Here is a 17046-nt window from a genome sequence, read left to right as displayed (position 1 = left end):
CTCCGGCGAGTGAGTGAGGATTCTGCAGAGGAGAGAGATGGGTTATTTGCCCGCCTGCATTTTATGCATGAGGAAAATTTTTCGCTCAAGGAAGAACTATGGCGGGTTCCAGTTGCCAGCCATAGTAGTTGGAGGCAGGGGTTCAAAAATGGGTTCAAGACATGCCAAGGCTTTAGGTGCGAAGAATTCGGGCCAGTGAATATGGACTTACTTACTTGGCGGGATGTCCCTGGGTCCGTTTGACGACGCTATCGTGTGGCCATAGACCGTGTATTTAGGGTCGCTTGCCCTTCTGCCTTTCTTCCCCGTCCCCTTGGTGAAGATGACCATCCTCAGGTTGATGATGATCCCCAGTTTGTGGATCTTGACAATGACAAGGCTCCTTGATGCTTCTTTTGTACTATGTTTTTGTTGGACCCATTGAGGGCCGCTGTTTTGCTTTCTTCACACAGTCTATGTACCTGCACTTCTTTTGGACTAAAAAACATTGTTAGTTTTTATAATTCTCTATGCAAATTTTGTGTTTATGCCTTTCTTTATGTGTGGGAGAGAGAGAACTTCTCGATATGAGAATATGAACAATGTGAAACCGGTGTATATGGAGAAATATGTAGGCTACTCAGACACTGTTTTAACTAATTGCATAGGTAAATGTGTTTTATAGCAAACGACACATATACCTACCAACCCAAACGGGATGTTTACCTTTTAATTTTCCGTTGTTTGAACGGAGATGTTTTGAGTTGTTGATGGCTACCTAACACCGTTTTAACATGTTGTATAAAGGGGTACCGCTGTGTAAATACGGAGTATACCTTTACCAACCTAAGCGGGATGTTGGCTCATCACCGTTTTGTGGTTTCACGCATGTGGAGTTTTACCTTTGATACCTTGATGTGCCTCTTTTTTTTGAAGACGAAGAGAGAGATGGGACCGCCAAAGGGTCAGATTGGAGTAATTTGTGGGACAGCATCCCCTAGTTACCGAGGACTCTCTGAGGCTTAAGTCAGTATTGGTGTATGGAATTTCATAATGAGAAAATAAAGAATAAGATAAGGCGTAGCTATTCACCTTTATTGCTTTTGTTTCCCGCTTTTGACGCCCCTGATTTGATTTCTTTTACTCCTTTTGCTAGTTCATGTTATCTAAAAGAGGATATAGTCAATCAAATAGTGTATGATTTATACATGAGGAATGTTGGTCGATGCCTTTCCTTGCTGGGTTTATTGATAGAAATGCTGGAGATGTTCCGCATTCCAAGAGTGGGCTAGTGGCCTCCTGTCCAGTGTTTCGAGGTGGTATGTCCCGGACCGTCGGTAATCTTTCACCCTGTAGGGGCCTTCCCAAGATGGACCCTATTTATCGTCAGTTGGGTCCTTTATTGGACCCATTACCTTGCGTAGTACGAGATCTCCATTGCAGAAACTATTATGCTTTACCTTCTGATTATAGTACCTTGCAGTGGTTCGTTGGTCGGCTACTATATGCGTGGCAGCCTGAGTTCTTCTTTCATCCAATAAATCCAAGCCTTCTCGCAAAGCAATGTAGTTTTCTTCTTCATTAAAGCTAGTTTGTCTATGACTGGGCATACCTATCTCGGCTTGGATCATAGCTTTGCTCCCAAATGCCAGAGCAAACGGAGTATCTTCGGTTGCTGTTCTTGTTGTCGTCCGATACGCCCAAAGTACTTCTCGTAACTCATCTGCCCATAGACCCTTGGCTTTGTCCAGCCTCCTAGCTGTGAACACCAGTCTCTAAAGGCAGGAATTATCAAACTGCTTACCGTTGTCTGAAACAATTGACTGTGGGATGCCAAACCGGCAATCCACCAATCTCCATATGAAGTGTTCGATATTTTTTTCTGTGTTGGTGGGTAGTGCTTTAGCCTTTACCCACTTGGTGAAATAGTCAACTGCTGCCACAGTAAACTTAACTACTCCCTTCCTTGGTGGTGGGTGGATAAAGCTTCATTTGTATAGTATGTCATTTTGGACGAGGTATCTTGCTGCTCAACAGCGGACTGCCTTAGCTTCTTTTGGGTCCTCTAGGAGGCTTTCTTCTACTAGGTATTTGACAACAGATTTTGCCCAATTTATATCATGTATTGATAGTACATACCTAGGTTTTTGGGCCTTCGATGGCTGGCATTTCTGCTTCGCTCATTGTGGTGTTGTCTCCTAGCGTTGATTTGGAACAAGAGGAAGCTAGACAGGCCAACTGGTATGCCTTGACATTGGAGTCTCCTGATAATTGCTGAATGCGGAATTTTGCGAGCGCATCCTTTGCGTCTAGTGCTTTCTGCAAATATACTTTGATTTTTTTCTCCTTTCGCTTCATATTCCCCTGTCATCTGTCCTACCACCAGTTGGGAGTCACTTCGTACTCTTACATTGGTGGCTCTCAACTGTTTTGCCCAATAAAGCCCGGCTATGAGTGCCTTGTATTCAGCTTTGTTATTTGTGGCCTGAAACTTGAATTGGATTGCGTACTGGATTGTGATCCCGTTGGGTGTTTTAATGACGATTCCAACTCCACCCCTTTCTGAGGATGATGATTCGTCGACTTCAGTGAACCAAACAGGTTCAAATTCACCTTCGATTGCCTCCTCATTGTCCTCTGTAAATTGTCCAAGGAAATCAGGGACTGCTTGTGCTTTTATTACTGTCCTTGGGAGATATTCGATGTCGAACTCGCCTAGTTTGACAAATCACTGTACCAAGCGACTCAAGGTGTTTGGCTTGTGGAGGTACTTCTTCAAAGGGTGACTTGTAAGCACTTTAATAGGATGAGCTTGATAATAAGGTCGGAGCTGCCTGACAGAGGTGATTAAAGCGAACGCCAATTTTTCAATACCTGGATATCGGGTTTCTACTCCTTGTGAAATGCGACTGGAGTAGTATATTGGTTTTTGTATCTTTTGATATTCCCTTATGAGAACAAAGCTTACGGTGGGGGCGGTGGACGCCAAGTAAACATAGAGTGGCTCACCCGATTCGGCTCTGCTATGAAGTGGTGGTTTCGCCAAATATTCCTTGAGGTTTTTAAATGCTGCCTGGCATTCCTCATTCCATTCGAATGATTTTTGCAATATTTTAAAGAATGGGAGGCTTCTGTTTGTTGAACGGGCTATGAACCTGTTGAGCACTGCCAGATGCCGTGTTAGACGCTCTAACTCTTTGGTATTACGGGGTGGCTGCATGTCAATAAAGGCTTTGATTCTTTTCGGGTTTGCTTCGATGCCCTGCTGAAACACCATGAAGCCTAAAAACTTACTAGAAGAGACTCCAAATGCACATTTAGAGGGGTTAAGTTTCATGTTATGCTCTTCCAAGTCAGTTACATGATTACTAGCATGACGACTTTTAACTAAAATACCATCAACATAAACCTCAACATTACGACCTATTTGTTTTTAGAACATTGAATTTACTAACCTCTAGTACGTGGCCCCTGCATTTTTCAGTCTGAATGGCATAGAGGTATAGCAATAGAGTCCTCTGTCTATGATGAAGGCCGTTTTCTCCTAGTCTGTTGGGTCCATTTTGATCTGGTTGTAGCCGGAGAAAGCATCCATAAAGCTTAACAACTTGTGACCGGATGTAGAGTCTACCAGGAGATTCATACGGGGCAATGAAAAACTATCTTTGGGACAAGCCTGATTTAGATCTGTAAAATCTACACACATACACCACTTACCGTTGGCTTTCTTCACCATTACTATATTATAGATCCAGTTGGGGTAGTCGACTTTCCTCATAAATCCTGCTGCTAGGAGTTTTTTCACTTCTTCTACTATTGCCATGTTGCGTTCAGGGGCAAAACTTCTTCGCTTCTGGATCACCGATTTGATGTGCGGATCAACATTCAACCCGTGGGAGATTACCTCAGTGTTGATGCCAGGCATATCGTAGTGAGTCTATGCGAAGACTTTTTCTTTTTATGTTTTTTGAGGACTTGAATCAGCTCCTATCGACGTTCTCCTGTCAAGTGTTGACCGATCTGGACCGTATGAGTAGGGTTGTTGTCAATTTGAATTTGAGAGAGTGCTTTTATTGGTTCTACTTGTTGGAGCTTTTGTTCGTTTCATGCATGCACAGTGTAGATAGTCATGGTTGTTTTGGCTTGTGGATCTTTCAACGAGGTCATGTAGCATCGTCGGGCAAACTGTTGATCACCTTGTACTTTTTCCACGCTGGCTTCTGTTTGGAACTTCATTTTTAAATGATAGGTGGATGGCATTGCCTTCATTTTGTTGAGCGTGATTCTACCCAAGATGGTGTTGTAGGCCGAAGGACAGTTTACTACTAAAAATGAAACAATAACCGTCGTTTAACATGGGGGCGTACCTGCTGTGACTAAAAGATCGATGGTTCCAACTGGGTGGACTCCATCTCCGGCAAAGCCAATTAAGGGGGAAGTTATCGATTGGAGCTTTTCCATGCAGAATTGCATCAGATCGTACGTTGGAGCGTACAATATGTGAGCGGAGCTGGCAGTGTCTATCAATACCCAGTGAATGGTATAGTTGGCCAGGGCCAGCGTGACTACAAGTGGATTGTCATGGGGGTTTTGCACTCCGTAGGCATCCTCTTCGCTGAAAGTAATGTCAGATATCTGCCTCTGTCGACTGGGCTTAGGGATTTTTGTTGGGCGGTCTATGATATACACTTCCATGGCCCGGAGATGCCGGGTGTATGCTTTTCTCATGGCATTCGTGGGACCGCCCCCTGTAAACCCTCCTAAAATCGTTCAAATTTCTCCCCTTGCAGCAGGCTAGGTATGTTTCTCTTATTGATGGTCCGTCCTCGGGTTGGGGGGTTGGCACGCCACAGGACGTTCGTTTTGTCCCCTTCTTGCTTGGAACAGCATGTTGATTAACCTTTTCAACTGGTACCATTCTTCTGTGTCATATCTTTTGTCCCGGTGACACTCGCAATATTTTTCTGACCTTCTTCCCTCTGGGGTGATTGAATGGGGTTTGGCCAGCGAAATCCCGAGTCATTGCATACTAGCATTAATAGGTTAGCTGCCGCTCTTGGTGCAGTTGGTTGATGTTGGAGGTGCGGACCAGGTGCACGCGCCGGATATGCTTTAAAAGGGTTGTCTGCTCTGCGAGATTGCAAGTCACTCTCCGGTCATCGGCTCTCCTTTTTCGCTTCTGGGGGTTTTTTAGTTAGGGCTTACTTTGCGAACGCCTTTATAGTTTCTTTGTCGTTGATGAATCTTTCGGCTCTCGCCATGAGCTCATCTAAATCCCTTGGTAAATTGCGGCTTATGTCTGCCATGAAGGGACTATGGGGCCATATTCCTCCGATTAACACAAGATGGACAATCCTTTCATCTAAATCGCCAACTATGAGCTTTTCGCGGTTAAACCAAGCCATGTAGCTTTTCAATGACTTGTTGTACTCCTATTTTATAGTTAGCAGATATGCCATCTATTTGCACCGCCAGCGATTTCCAATGAAATGGGAAAGAAAGTTCTTCCTGAGTTCGGCAAAGGCCTCTATGGACCGGGGTTGCAAAACTACTGAACCAGCGTTTGGTTGCTCCCTTGAGGGTGAGGGGAAATGCCCAGCAAAGAATTGCGTCAAACAAGGCCTGCAATGCCATGTGACCTCTGTATGTTTCAAGATGGTCCGCCGGGTCATGACTCCCGTCGTTGTGATCCATGTGTGGTAATTTAAACTGGTCCGGTAAATCAGCTTTTGTGATCTTCTTGGTGAAAGGCAGGTCCGTCACCAAGAAGTCATCATGGCTTGCAGAGCGGGAGCCATTCAGTCGTTGGGTCAGGTCGTCCAACTTGGCTTGGAAGGCGTTGTTAAGTGCCAAAATATTCATATTTTTAGCCATTAACTTACATGTTTTAATCCTTTAGTTTTAGTTAATTTATGTCATTTTACTTCATTTTTGTATTTTCTTTGTTTTATAGGTTTTTGGAAGAAAAGAAAGCTTTTATGGAAAAATTCCAAGCTTAAAGGGAAAATTGGGAAGACCTAGAAGATATGGTTAAGCTTAACCAATGATGGTTAAGTTTAATCAAATAAAGGAAATGAGTAAATCGGAATTTCTCAAATAATAGTCAAAATCTGATTGGAGGCAAAATTGGATTCTGCATACCTCTCGGTATTTTGACCATAACTTTCAGCTCAAATATCCGATTGAGGTGATTCAAGCGGCATTGGAAAGCTAACTCAAAATTATATAAATAATTGTAAAATATAATTTTCCCAATTCGGAGCGCTGCAAGGCTAAAATCGCGCCGCAAATTAAGACCGCAATTTTGGGCGAATCCTATTCCAATTTAGACTTAGGTTTTCTCTATCCTAATTGGACTTGGACTTAAATCTCCAAAATTATTAGGATTACTAGGGCTTCTAGGACTCTCCTAAGCCCTATAAATTGACCTCTAAGCCTCACAATTCAATAGATAATTGAGGAGACAATTAGAAGGAGACAACTTTGGAGAGAGGAATTTGAGGCTACTTCTATGAGCGGTTTTCGGTTCTTTCTTTCCCTTATCTTTTCTTTTATCTTTATTATTTGTAACTAAATCCTAAGGAGGGCTATATTGAAGCCCTAATTATGTTTATTTAATATTTCAATATTGACGCCTTTATGATAATCATATTGTGTTGCTTAACTTGATTAATTCTTATTTTCATGAATTCCTCATATGTATGTGACTGGCCAATATATGCATGTATATGCATGTGGTATGGACTAGTTAGTTGAATCAATTTGGATGACCGAGTCCTGGGTTTAACATAAGTAACAAAAGAATCATCACCGCGATTATTGGGTTAATCAACATGGGGAACCAGGAGTAGACACCCATGCCCTTGACCTTATGTGTTTGTCGATTTCCACAGATTTATGCTTTCTTAAAAAACAACTTAATAGACACCCATGCTAAATCCTTTAAGAAAAAAAAAAAAAGAATTAGAGTAGACACCCATGCTAAATTCGTTGCTTAAGGAAATCTATACCTTAAGGAGTAGACACCCATGCCCTTAGGTTGGCAAACATTAAGTACTCATAATATGATTGGATCATTGGCATATTGTTATAATATCTAAGTATGATTAGTGGTGGATATCAAAGTCCTGCCTTTACCTTTACTTTATCTTTATATCTTTTTACTTTTCTTAATATCAAATTTGTGACAATTTGATATTTTTAATTAATTCTAAACAAAATCACAATCTCCGTGGGTTCGACCTCGTACTTGCTGCACTATACTATTGTTTTGATCTTGTGCACTTGCGAGTTAAAACGTATTAAATATTATCTATTAATTTAAGTAGTATTTAGGCACAACAGGCGTCCATACACGCATTTGCTAAACCATCCTCTTTGGTTGCTGGTGGCTCGTTAGGTCCATTGGATGTTCTTGGATGTAGCCCGACACCTGTCGAGTCTTTCTCTGAATTCTGGTTCTCGAAGCTTCTCTGTAGCAGGAGCTCCAAGGTATCCATTATGTGCTCGTTCTGGACCTCTAGGGTCATCAGACGCCTGCTATTTGGCAGGTGTGGACCGAAGACAGGGGCCTTGGTAAGAGTTTCCTTAATTTCGTGGTTGCTAGCGTCATGTTGATTGATGTTTTCTGGCTGGACAGGGGGAATGTTGGTCATGTTGGGATTTTCGATTTGGCCTTGAGATCTCGTGGCTACCATTCATAACGTTTGTCTTGTTTGAACTTTGGATCGTCTATATGATCCTCGTTCCCACAAACGGTGCCAACTGTTAAGACAGTTGTTAACCCTGATAACAACGTGACGTCACAGGCCTGCTAAGAATGAGAAAATGATCAGTAATGACAGACCGCGAAGTGGGGGGTGTGACGGTCATGCCACCTCTGATGCCTAAGTGAGAACTTGGTTAAAATGAGAGTAATGGAAATATAGAAATAATAATGAGGGAGAGAGTTTGTGATAGAATTTAGAACGTATACGTATCGTTGGTTGGCTCCTCCTTTTATAGAGGTTATGAGTGAGTGAATGAATCCATGTGGGACTCTTACTCGACGTCCCTTGATATGTGGGAGTGGTTTCAACCGAAGATTATCCTTCAAGATAATTTAGAGGGTGAGAATAGATATGATATTGTGTATCTGGACTTCTTTTTGGGAGGGATCCAATTGGTTATAGTCTGATTTGAGTGGTTATTCTCAGATTGGTTTTGTTGGAGAGTGACCATGCCTCTCTTGATTAGGGGGTTACATGATCCTGCATGAAACCACTTGATATGATGCATAGACGCATGATTGGGTGCGGATTTAAAGAATGATTAGGCGATCGTGCCCTGATTTGCACGGTCTTGGGCTTAGTGCCTTAGTATTTTAGTGAGCCGTGGGCCTCTTATTTGGAGTGGGCTTTGGGAGATATTTTTGTATCAACACTATGTATAATCTAATTCTTCAGTACTGCAGGCATCGAACATTCGGTACCTATGTTGAACGTTCGGTACAATATTTTTCTGGTATTCTCCTCATCTTACAAGGATATTGTTTTTTTTTTTTTCTTTTTTTTTTTAAAATCATATTTTTTTTAGAAAACAGTATCCACATAAAATAAGGAGAACATAAAGAGGAACCGTAGGACTTCTCATACAAATGGAATTCCTCAAGGGTTATATATTTTTCTGTTTATCTGCTGATCTCTTTTACCAATTATTGTCCCTATCATGTTTTTTAATTGGAATAAATGAATAATAATGACAACGAACTATGAGTTAGACACATAATAAAACAATAATGGGTTAAGTAAATTAATCGAAAAAAATATATATATTAAATATAGTTAAAGCCTAACATCATGTGAGATCATGGTCTCTATCAGCATAATTTATACAAGTTCATCATTCTTGATGAGTCATGAGTCATGCGTGCTAATTGAAAATTCCTATAAAACAATAATTTTGAATATTAAAACATTTCGGAAACGTATACAAAATGGGATTTGATCGACCTCAAGCTATAAAGCTCAATTTGAAAACCATGACAGGTTTATTCAAGGAATGAAGCAAGCAAATAAATAAATTTCTTTAGTCGTTGATCTGATGAACCCTACGTATCTCTTCAAGATCAAACCTTGATTACAATTCGGTCAATGTATTTGGTCATAACTTTATTAATTAAGTTTTCCCAACCGGCCAGCTAATCAATGCCAAGAATAATTTGGTGATTGTATACATCACAAATGGCCACAATGTATTTCTGAATATAAATGTGTCCCTATAAATGAATTTCATTATTTAAGATCTTCTTGATTGCTATATTATTTGGTGACATAATAGTACTGCTATTTTCTTCTTGCTTTTCATTTTCGTTTGTGTGTGTGTGTGTGTGTGTTTTTGGGGGTCAGAATTCCTTCTGTATTGATGTTGTCTATTTCACAGACCAAACCAGTCAGGCCAAAATTTTGGGCCGAACAAAGTTAAATAACAGGCCGAGGTTGTTGGTTTCATGACCATTGCCTACCATTTTGGGCCATACTGATTGAAATTATTTGTCTCGGCAGAAGTTGTCCCAAAATGATATTGCTCCCATAATATCTACGAGGGCGCTTACCTAAGACAAATAGTAGGAATATTAACTCTTTTATTAACATACACTTATTAAACTAATGTGAATTTTATTTATTGGTGCTCATTACATTTCTCTTAATTAATTGTTTTATTTTCCTCTAGTGAATGAATTACACATCAATTTAGTAAGCCTCTGTTAATAAGAGTTAATACTCCTAACTTTTCTCCAAATATGCCTACGAAGCATTATACACTTGCACACTCAAGTTCCTTAATGAAGAGCTCACAATTTAGGGCACGTTTGGTACATGAAATGATCATTCTTTTAGGTAGGGGTGTTCATGCGGATGCGTTTATTTTCAATATCCACAATCGCATCTGCAAAATGTGGATTTCACTTTTTTTTTACTATTCGCATCGATTCACGTGATTATTGAATGTGATTATTATTCATTATCCGCATTATAGGTAATAGGCCTATTTTAATCTCTTAGGCATGTTTTAGGTCTCTATTACGTCTTACTTTAAACGATTTTGAAAATAATTTAAGCTGATTTACATTACTTTTGTCTTTTTTGCCCAAGTGAATGAGTGAATTGTGAAAAAAAAAAAAAAAAAAAAAAAAAAAAAAAAAAAAAAAAAAAACCTAAACCAATGTAAACATTATTAAATATAATATATAAAATATATTTTAAATAAAGTGTATGTTAATGCACCTTAAAACTGTTATTCGCATCCGCATATGCAAATAATGGCTTTTGATAACCACATTTGCATGTGCACATAACAAATAGTTACATATAACAAATGTAAGCAGTTAATATCCACTCACATGTACACCCCTACTTTTAGGTACATGAAATAGTACACATTTGGTCGCAAAGAGAGGTGAACCTATTAATCGTTTGGTCATGAGGGGGTCTATTATAAGTGGGTTCAATTTAGATAGACAGAAGCAAACCATACAAATGCAATTCCTTGATTTACATCATATAATAGAGAATGAACATTATTTACAAATCATGTCACTAGTTCATTTATGAATCCTTCATTTGCAGTGATGGGCTTTAGTTCCACGGAGGGATACCTAAAAGGTAAAGATTGTGTTGGAATTTATTTAGAGATTTGCAGAATATTCATGTCTCTCAATTAAGGGTGTAAAAAAAGAGCGGGGGAAACCGGTTGGGAAAAAACGGTAACCGGGTTGCCTGCAGGGGTGTAACCAAAAGTTTGATTGAGGGGGGATGAAAAAAAAAAAAAACTAATTTTTAAGGGTCTATCTCATATATATATTATTTTAGATGAATGCTTAAATTTTTATGCCCCCAATTTTGTGCTAAATTTACCTCTGAAATAAATTTGGTTCATAACAAAAAGATAAAATATAAAGTTTTTTTTTTATTATTATTATAAAACTTTTAAGGCATGAAAAATAAGTTTTTCCCTCTTAACTAACCATTTTATTATTATTGGTAGAAAAATAAAATAAACAAGAAGGCTGAAGAAGCCTTTTTAAGTTACAATGTTTTAGAGTCTTTTCACACTTCACGTCTTATTCAAATATAATAAGCAAAAGACAACTGTTTTTCACACTGCACAAGAAGTGCAATCATGTCCCTAGTGGATAAATCAAATATAATCAGCAAAGAAGTGCAGCCTTGTCCCTAATATAATAAGCAAAAAAAACTTGGAGGGGACAAAATAGTAATTTGGAGGGACAAAAAATGAAATATGAAGGGTAATAATAGTGGAGTTTTAAAAAAGTTTCTGGTTCCGGTTTACCGGTTTTGAGGTTTTTAAATATTCGATTATAACCAGGTAACCGGGTATATATATATATATTCGAATTTAGTATATTTGTTATTATTTTACTCTTAGGTTTACAAAAATCGTAAGCCACTTCTATATTTTCGAATTTAGTATATTTATTAATATTTTTCGATTTTTTTTTTAATGGGCACAAAATGATTAAATTAAGCCCAAAAATTAGGCTCAATACCTAAAATAAGTCCAAAATGCAAAAATAAATAAATAAATAAATCGGTTACCTGACCCAGTTAACCAGGTACTAACCGGAACTGGCTGGTTATTGTATAACAGATTAACCGGGTACCAGGTTCCAATTTTCAAAAATAAAAAAACTGGGTACTCCGATTCCGGTTTTCAGTTTTAGCTAATAACCAAAAAGCGGGACCAAATTTTTACCCCTACTCTCGATGGTTGAGAAGTGAACAAGGTTTTCACTCTCCAATAATTTATACTTGGGCTGGAAATCCAATGAGGCTGAAACTGTCCAGCACCAATTGGCCTTAGAACTTAAAAGTCTCAACAAATATTAGGCTTAGAACAACCCTGCCCAAGGTCCGTCTCAACAAAAGTTCTTATGGTATAAGCCAAGGTTCGGAGTTTTTTTTAACTTCTTATTTAATTAAATATTTTACATGTTGAACTTACAAGTGAAGAAAATTGTTAAAGTATTGACTAAGAGTCTATTTGAATTTGCAATTTCAAAGCGTACGATTTAAAAACCTACGATCGGTAAACACACTATTTTTTGTGATTTTGAATTAAAATCGCATGTTTGGACTGCGAAATCACAATGCTAAAAGCACTTTAAATTTGTTATTTTCTATCAACTTAAACTTTTGAAATAAGTGATAATTTAATGATGAAAAAACTGATTCTCATTATTCATATCCATAGGTCCTCTTCCTGCTTGAAAAATCTGAATCGAATTCCAGGCTGGTATGCAAGTTGCAACATTCACTATATTTCTTTTGCTGGTCCAATTAACATTATGCAAAAATACAAAACAAGAGGGAATCTTGGACATCCATCCCATCTACTTTCCTTAGAAAAAGAAATCTCAGAGAAAGTAGAGACAGGGACAAGGCCAAACAAACCACACATGTTAATCCATTACCAAAATATTATTCCGACTTTTTGTTGTCTTGCATCCAAGCACAACATAAAATTGCATAGCATAAAGGAGATTCATTAATAAATAAATAAATAAAGAATCAAACGAGAAAAACGTGATTCCTTAAATAAATAAAAAGAAAAATGTAAATTTTAGTTACTTAAAGTTAAACCGTTCCTTATTGACTTTAATATATTACTTGTGTTTTAAATTAACAAAAATAAGATGTCTAGAGACTAGAAGAGCTTAGTGGCCCACATGTCCTAATTAAGCTCAATAAGAAAAAAGAATAAAGTATAATTACTTGTTTTCAAAAAAAAAAATCATACTCTTAGGGTTCTCCCATGTTATCATTACTTAGGAAAAATAAAAAAAGTTCATAGGTGTTTTGTTGACAAAGTAATGACCACTTATACAAGATTTATAAATTTATAAATCTGGGTGCAAACCCCACCATGAAAAAGTAGGGACAAGGAAATGGAATGAAATTCACATGTAACAAAAGAATCACTTATGAACGCATGATGTTATATAGAATAATATGATAATTATTGTGTTAAAGTATTAATTAAAATGATTAAATATTAGTTTGGAAGGTGATGTGCTTTAATGGTAAATACGATGAACTCAACATGACAAAATTTGAATAAATTTGGACAACCAGTGGAGGACGGTCATAGTTGTGTTGAGAAGATAATGACCACTTACAAATCATTTACAAATCCGGGTGCAATCCCCACCATGAAAAAGTAGGGACGAGGAAATGGAATGAAATTCACATGTAACAAAAGAATCACTTATGAACCCATGATGTTATATAGAATAATAATAATATGATAATTATTGCATTAAAGTATTTATTAAATAAATAAATATTACGGAACAAGATCCTCTCCGGTTCATTTGAACGGGATAATATCCAGTTAGTTATATTAGAAGTGTATTTATGTCATTTCATTTTTTGATGAAACAAAAATACTATTCTAATATAACTAATTGGATATTATCCAGTCCTAATTCGAGTATTATATTAAACATGACAAAATTGGAATAGATTTGAGCAACTGAAGGACATAGGGACGAAGGCAAACTTTGGCATGGGTAGGTACCAAAGGCCAAAAAATTTTGTAGGAGGGGTTAATAGGCCCAAAAAAATTAAAAAAAAATTAAAAAAAAAATTACCTTATAATTTTTTTCCCCTTAAATTTTTGTTTTCCTTATTGGGGGGGGGGGGAGGGGGAATCATGGCCTACGCTAGCCACCTCCCAGCTCCGTCACTGGGAGGACACACGAACAATCATAGCTTTGATGTGTAGTTGGCATATTGGTCACAATAGTAGAAATCTAATTCTGCAGCGCACGCACGGTTTAGCAAAGGCTGTCGTTAAACAAGTCATAGATAAGATTCGAACAGAAGAAATTACTATAGTTTTACATAATTACTACACTTTAGGTTAATGGTTTTTTTCCAAAACCATCATGATTCACTGTTTTTGAAAAAAACATTGACTAAAACCGTAATAGGTGGACTATGGTCCATTATAACATAAACCGTGAAAAATACAAATCATGTTCTAAGACAATATGATCCTTCCAATTCAAAAATTAAATATGTTACTCACCCCAAAAAAAAAAAAAAATCAAATATGCAGCAAAAATTCAACCTCATACTTCCACGACAAGATCATTTTGAAGGGAATTACGACCACGGTTTGCAGCCATAGAATATATATCCTTGAGAGTCATTAAGCATGAAAATACAAAACATGACCAAATTAAAGATATACACTACACAAAATTATCACCAAATATCATGAATATGAAAGTGAAAACCTGTTCAATAACTCTTAAAAAGTAAAACTGCATGCCCCGGGACAGTCAAACCCAAAAAACCATCCCACTATAGAAGATTAAATTATAAACAATTCATACTTACAAAATCTTTGAAGTAAATCGATGTACCTAACAAACAATCCGTTTGTCTTCTAGTGCAGAAGCTTCAGAACTCTAGCAAATCTTCTATACGGTCTCTTCTCCCAGAACTTTGGTGGGTTCATGGTTTTAGAGAGTTAAGAGGTTTATGTAGTTTCTAATTATTAAAGTATTAATTAAATGATTAGATTTACCTCTTTCCATCATTTTGGAACTGTCTCATTATGGGGCGGCAGCTGGTTCTCCTTAATCCACATTTTTCATGGAGCAGTTTCATTAGGAGAAAAAGAAGAGGTCTAAATTTCTCTGGTGTGCTTGACGACGTGAAACATGCTGCTAATTAAGGATATTGCTAAGAAACTTGTATTTGGACTAAATGCGTGGAATGATTCACGTTTTGTGAGTCTTATTTAACGAAAGAGTCCAAGTAATTAGGACCTTTTGGAAAACATAATTTGGATGTTGCAATATTTTAACTTATCGTTTTTTTTTTTATTATTTTTTTTTTTTTTATACCGCTACGGCCTACGGGTGAGAAAAACGGCTTATGGCCTGTTTAGAATTGTGTTTGAAGGACTTAAAAGTGCTTTTAACACTCAAAAAGCCTGTTTGAAGAAAGACGTATTATTTGGTAAAAAAATGAAAAGCGTTTTTAAGAGTCCAAAAAATCTAAAAATGACAAAAAAATACTTTTGGCAAAAGCTTAAAAATGAAGTTTTTGCATAAAAGCTCTTTTTGACTTAAAAGCTCTATTTTCTCAAACACAATCCCAAACAACTCTTAAAATATGAACCAATCGAAAGTTTGAGTTTGAAAACAATGCAGCAATGAGTCATTCATTTCATGAATCGTGGCCTATCAAATATATATATATATATATAAAATCGAATGGTTGTTTTTAAAGTGAAAACCTTTTTATCAGGACTATTCTGATAACACATTTTTTACAGTCTTCAATCAATAACCGACACATAAGCAAAAATATAAAAAGTACATAAAAATAAGTTGGACTAAAATACACTAGATTTTAGGGTGATAAAATCCCTAAAAGGTTAACCTTTAATCTCCATATTTTAGTTTTGAATAAAAAAACGAGTTTTGAGGCATTAGAAACGGATTTTTTGGTATTAAAAATGAGTTTTGATGCATTAGAAACGGGTTTTGAGATATTAGAAATGGGTTTTGAGGCATTAAAAACAGGTTTTGAGGCGGGTCACAACCGGTGGGTTTTGAGGCATTCACCGCTGGCCAAACCCGTGGGTCCGACAAGACCCACGGTGGGGGTCCGGCCAAACCCATAGCCTGGGTCTGGCCAGCTACAGTTTTTTTTTTTTTTTTTTTTCTCTAATTTGATCTAATTGTTCTCACTTTTATTTTTTTGCATTTTTTTTAAATTGATGATGTGTCACATAGTTATTAGAGGCTGAAAAATTGGTGTTATTAGGATAGACTTGATAATAGAGGTTCTCTTTTCTAAATATATATAAAGAAAGACAACCGCATTGCTCATGTGAAAAATATGAGTGAGAATAAAATATTGAAATATGTCAATTTTTCTAATTACTAACCATGTTCTTCTCGTTCTGAGTGGATATTATTTTTAAAAATGAATTAAAAAAAAAAAGTAGCTCTTATTTCTCTCACTTGATTTTTAGAAAATAATATCCACCTAGGATCCTAAGAACACCTAATATTCCCCATATATATATATATATATGAAACGACATTGTTTTGCTGTTTAAATATATATATAAAAAATGTATAAAACTTTAAAAACAACGTCATGTGTAGTAGGACATTACTATAGAAACGACGTCATTTTTTAAAAAAAAATTATTTTTTTCCTTTTGGAAAGTGGTTACCTCTAAACATCGGTTATTAAATAACTGTTAACCACTTAGATGATTAGTTGATTTTACTAATTGCACGGTTTTAATCAATAAGTACTAGTTGTAAACTTGTAATTGTCTTTTCACCCCTAAATTTTTCTAAATTTTATGATGATATTGTTACGGAGGTTGGGCACCTTAATGCTTCCATTTGAACATTTGGAATTAAAAAAAATAAAAAAGCATCTTTAATCTGAAAAAATAGTTTTTATTTTTAAATCTTATAAATTATTTTTTAAATTTGAGTTTCCCATTGTCAAACCGTGGAACAGCCTTAAACTATTAATAGAATTTGTTGGAAACTCAAATTTCATAAAAATAATTTTTATTTTTAAATTTTAGAAACTATTTTTTAAATTTAAATTTGTCATTGTCAAACCCAGCGTTTGTTGAACCACCGACAAACCTCCTCCAAAACTCTGCTAGAGCTTTTCGGAAGTCGCTGGCTATTTTTCCCCTTCACTCATTTTATTTACAAGTCAAAGGTTGAAAAATACTTTTCAAAAACCCCTTAAATCTCCGAATGGATTCTTAAGAAATTTACATAAAAACCATCGAAAAAGTAGAAGAAGATTAAGCATAAGAAAAGAAAGTCACGCTCAATGAGGTGCTGTACTGGGCCCACCCAATAATGACGTCTCTCGCCACATCCATGAGTGGAGCATCTCTCATCAATTGCAGTGGGTCCTACCAAATCTCTGTGGGTCTCCCCCATCCCACACACCTGCTCAATTTGTAGACGACATAAACTCTAGGCCGGTGGATTTCTATTGTACA

Source organism: Corylus avellana, chromosome ca7 (assembly GCF_901000735.1).
Source record: "Corylus avellana chromosome ca7, CavTom2PMs-1.0".
NCBI lineage: Eukaryota > Viridiplantae > Streptophyta > Magnoliopsida > Fagales > Betulaceae > Corylus > Corylus avellana.
The sequence above is the reverse complement of the archived record's forward strand: the minus strand, read 5'-3'. Positions refer to the sequence as shown.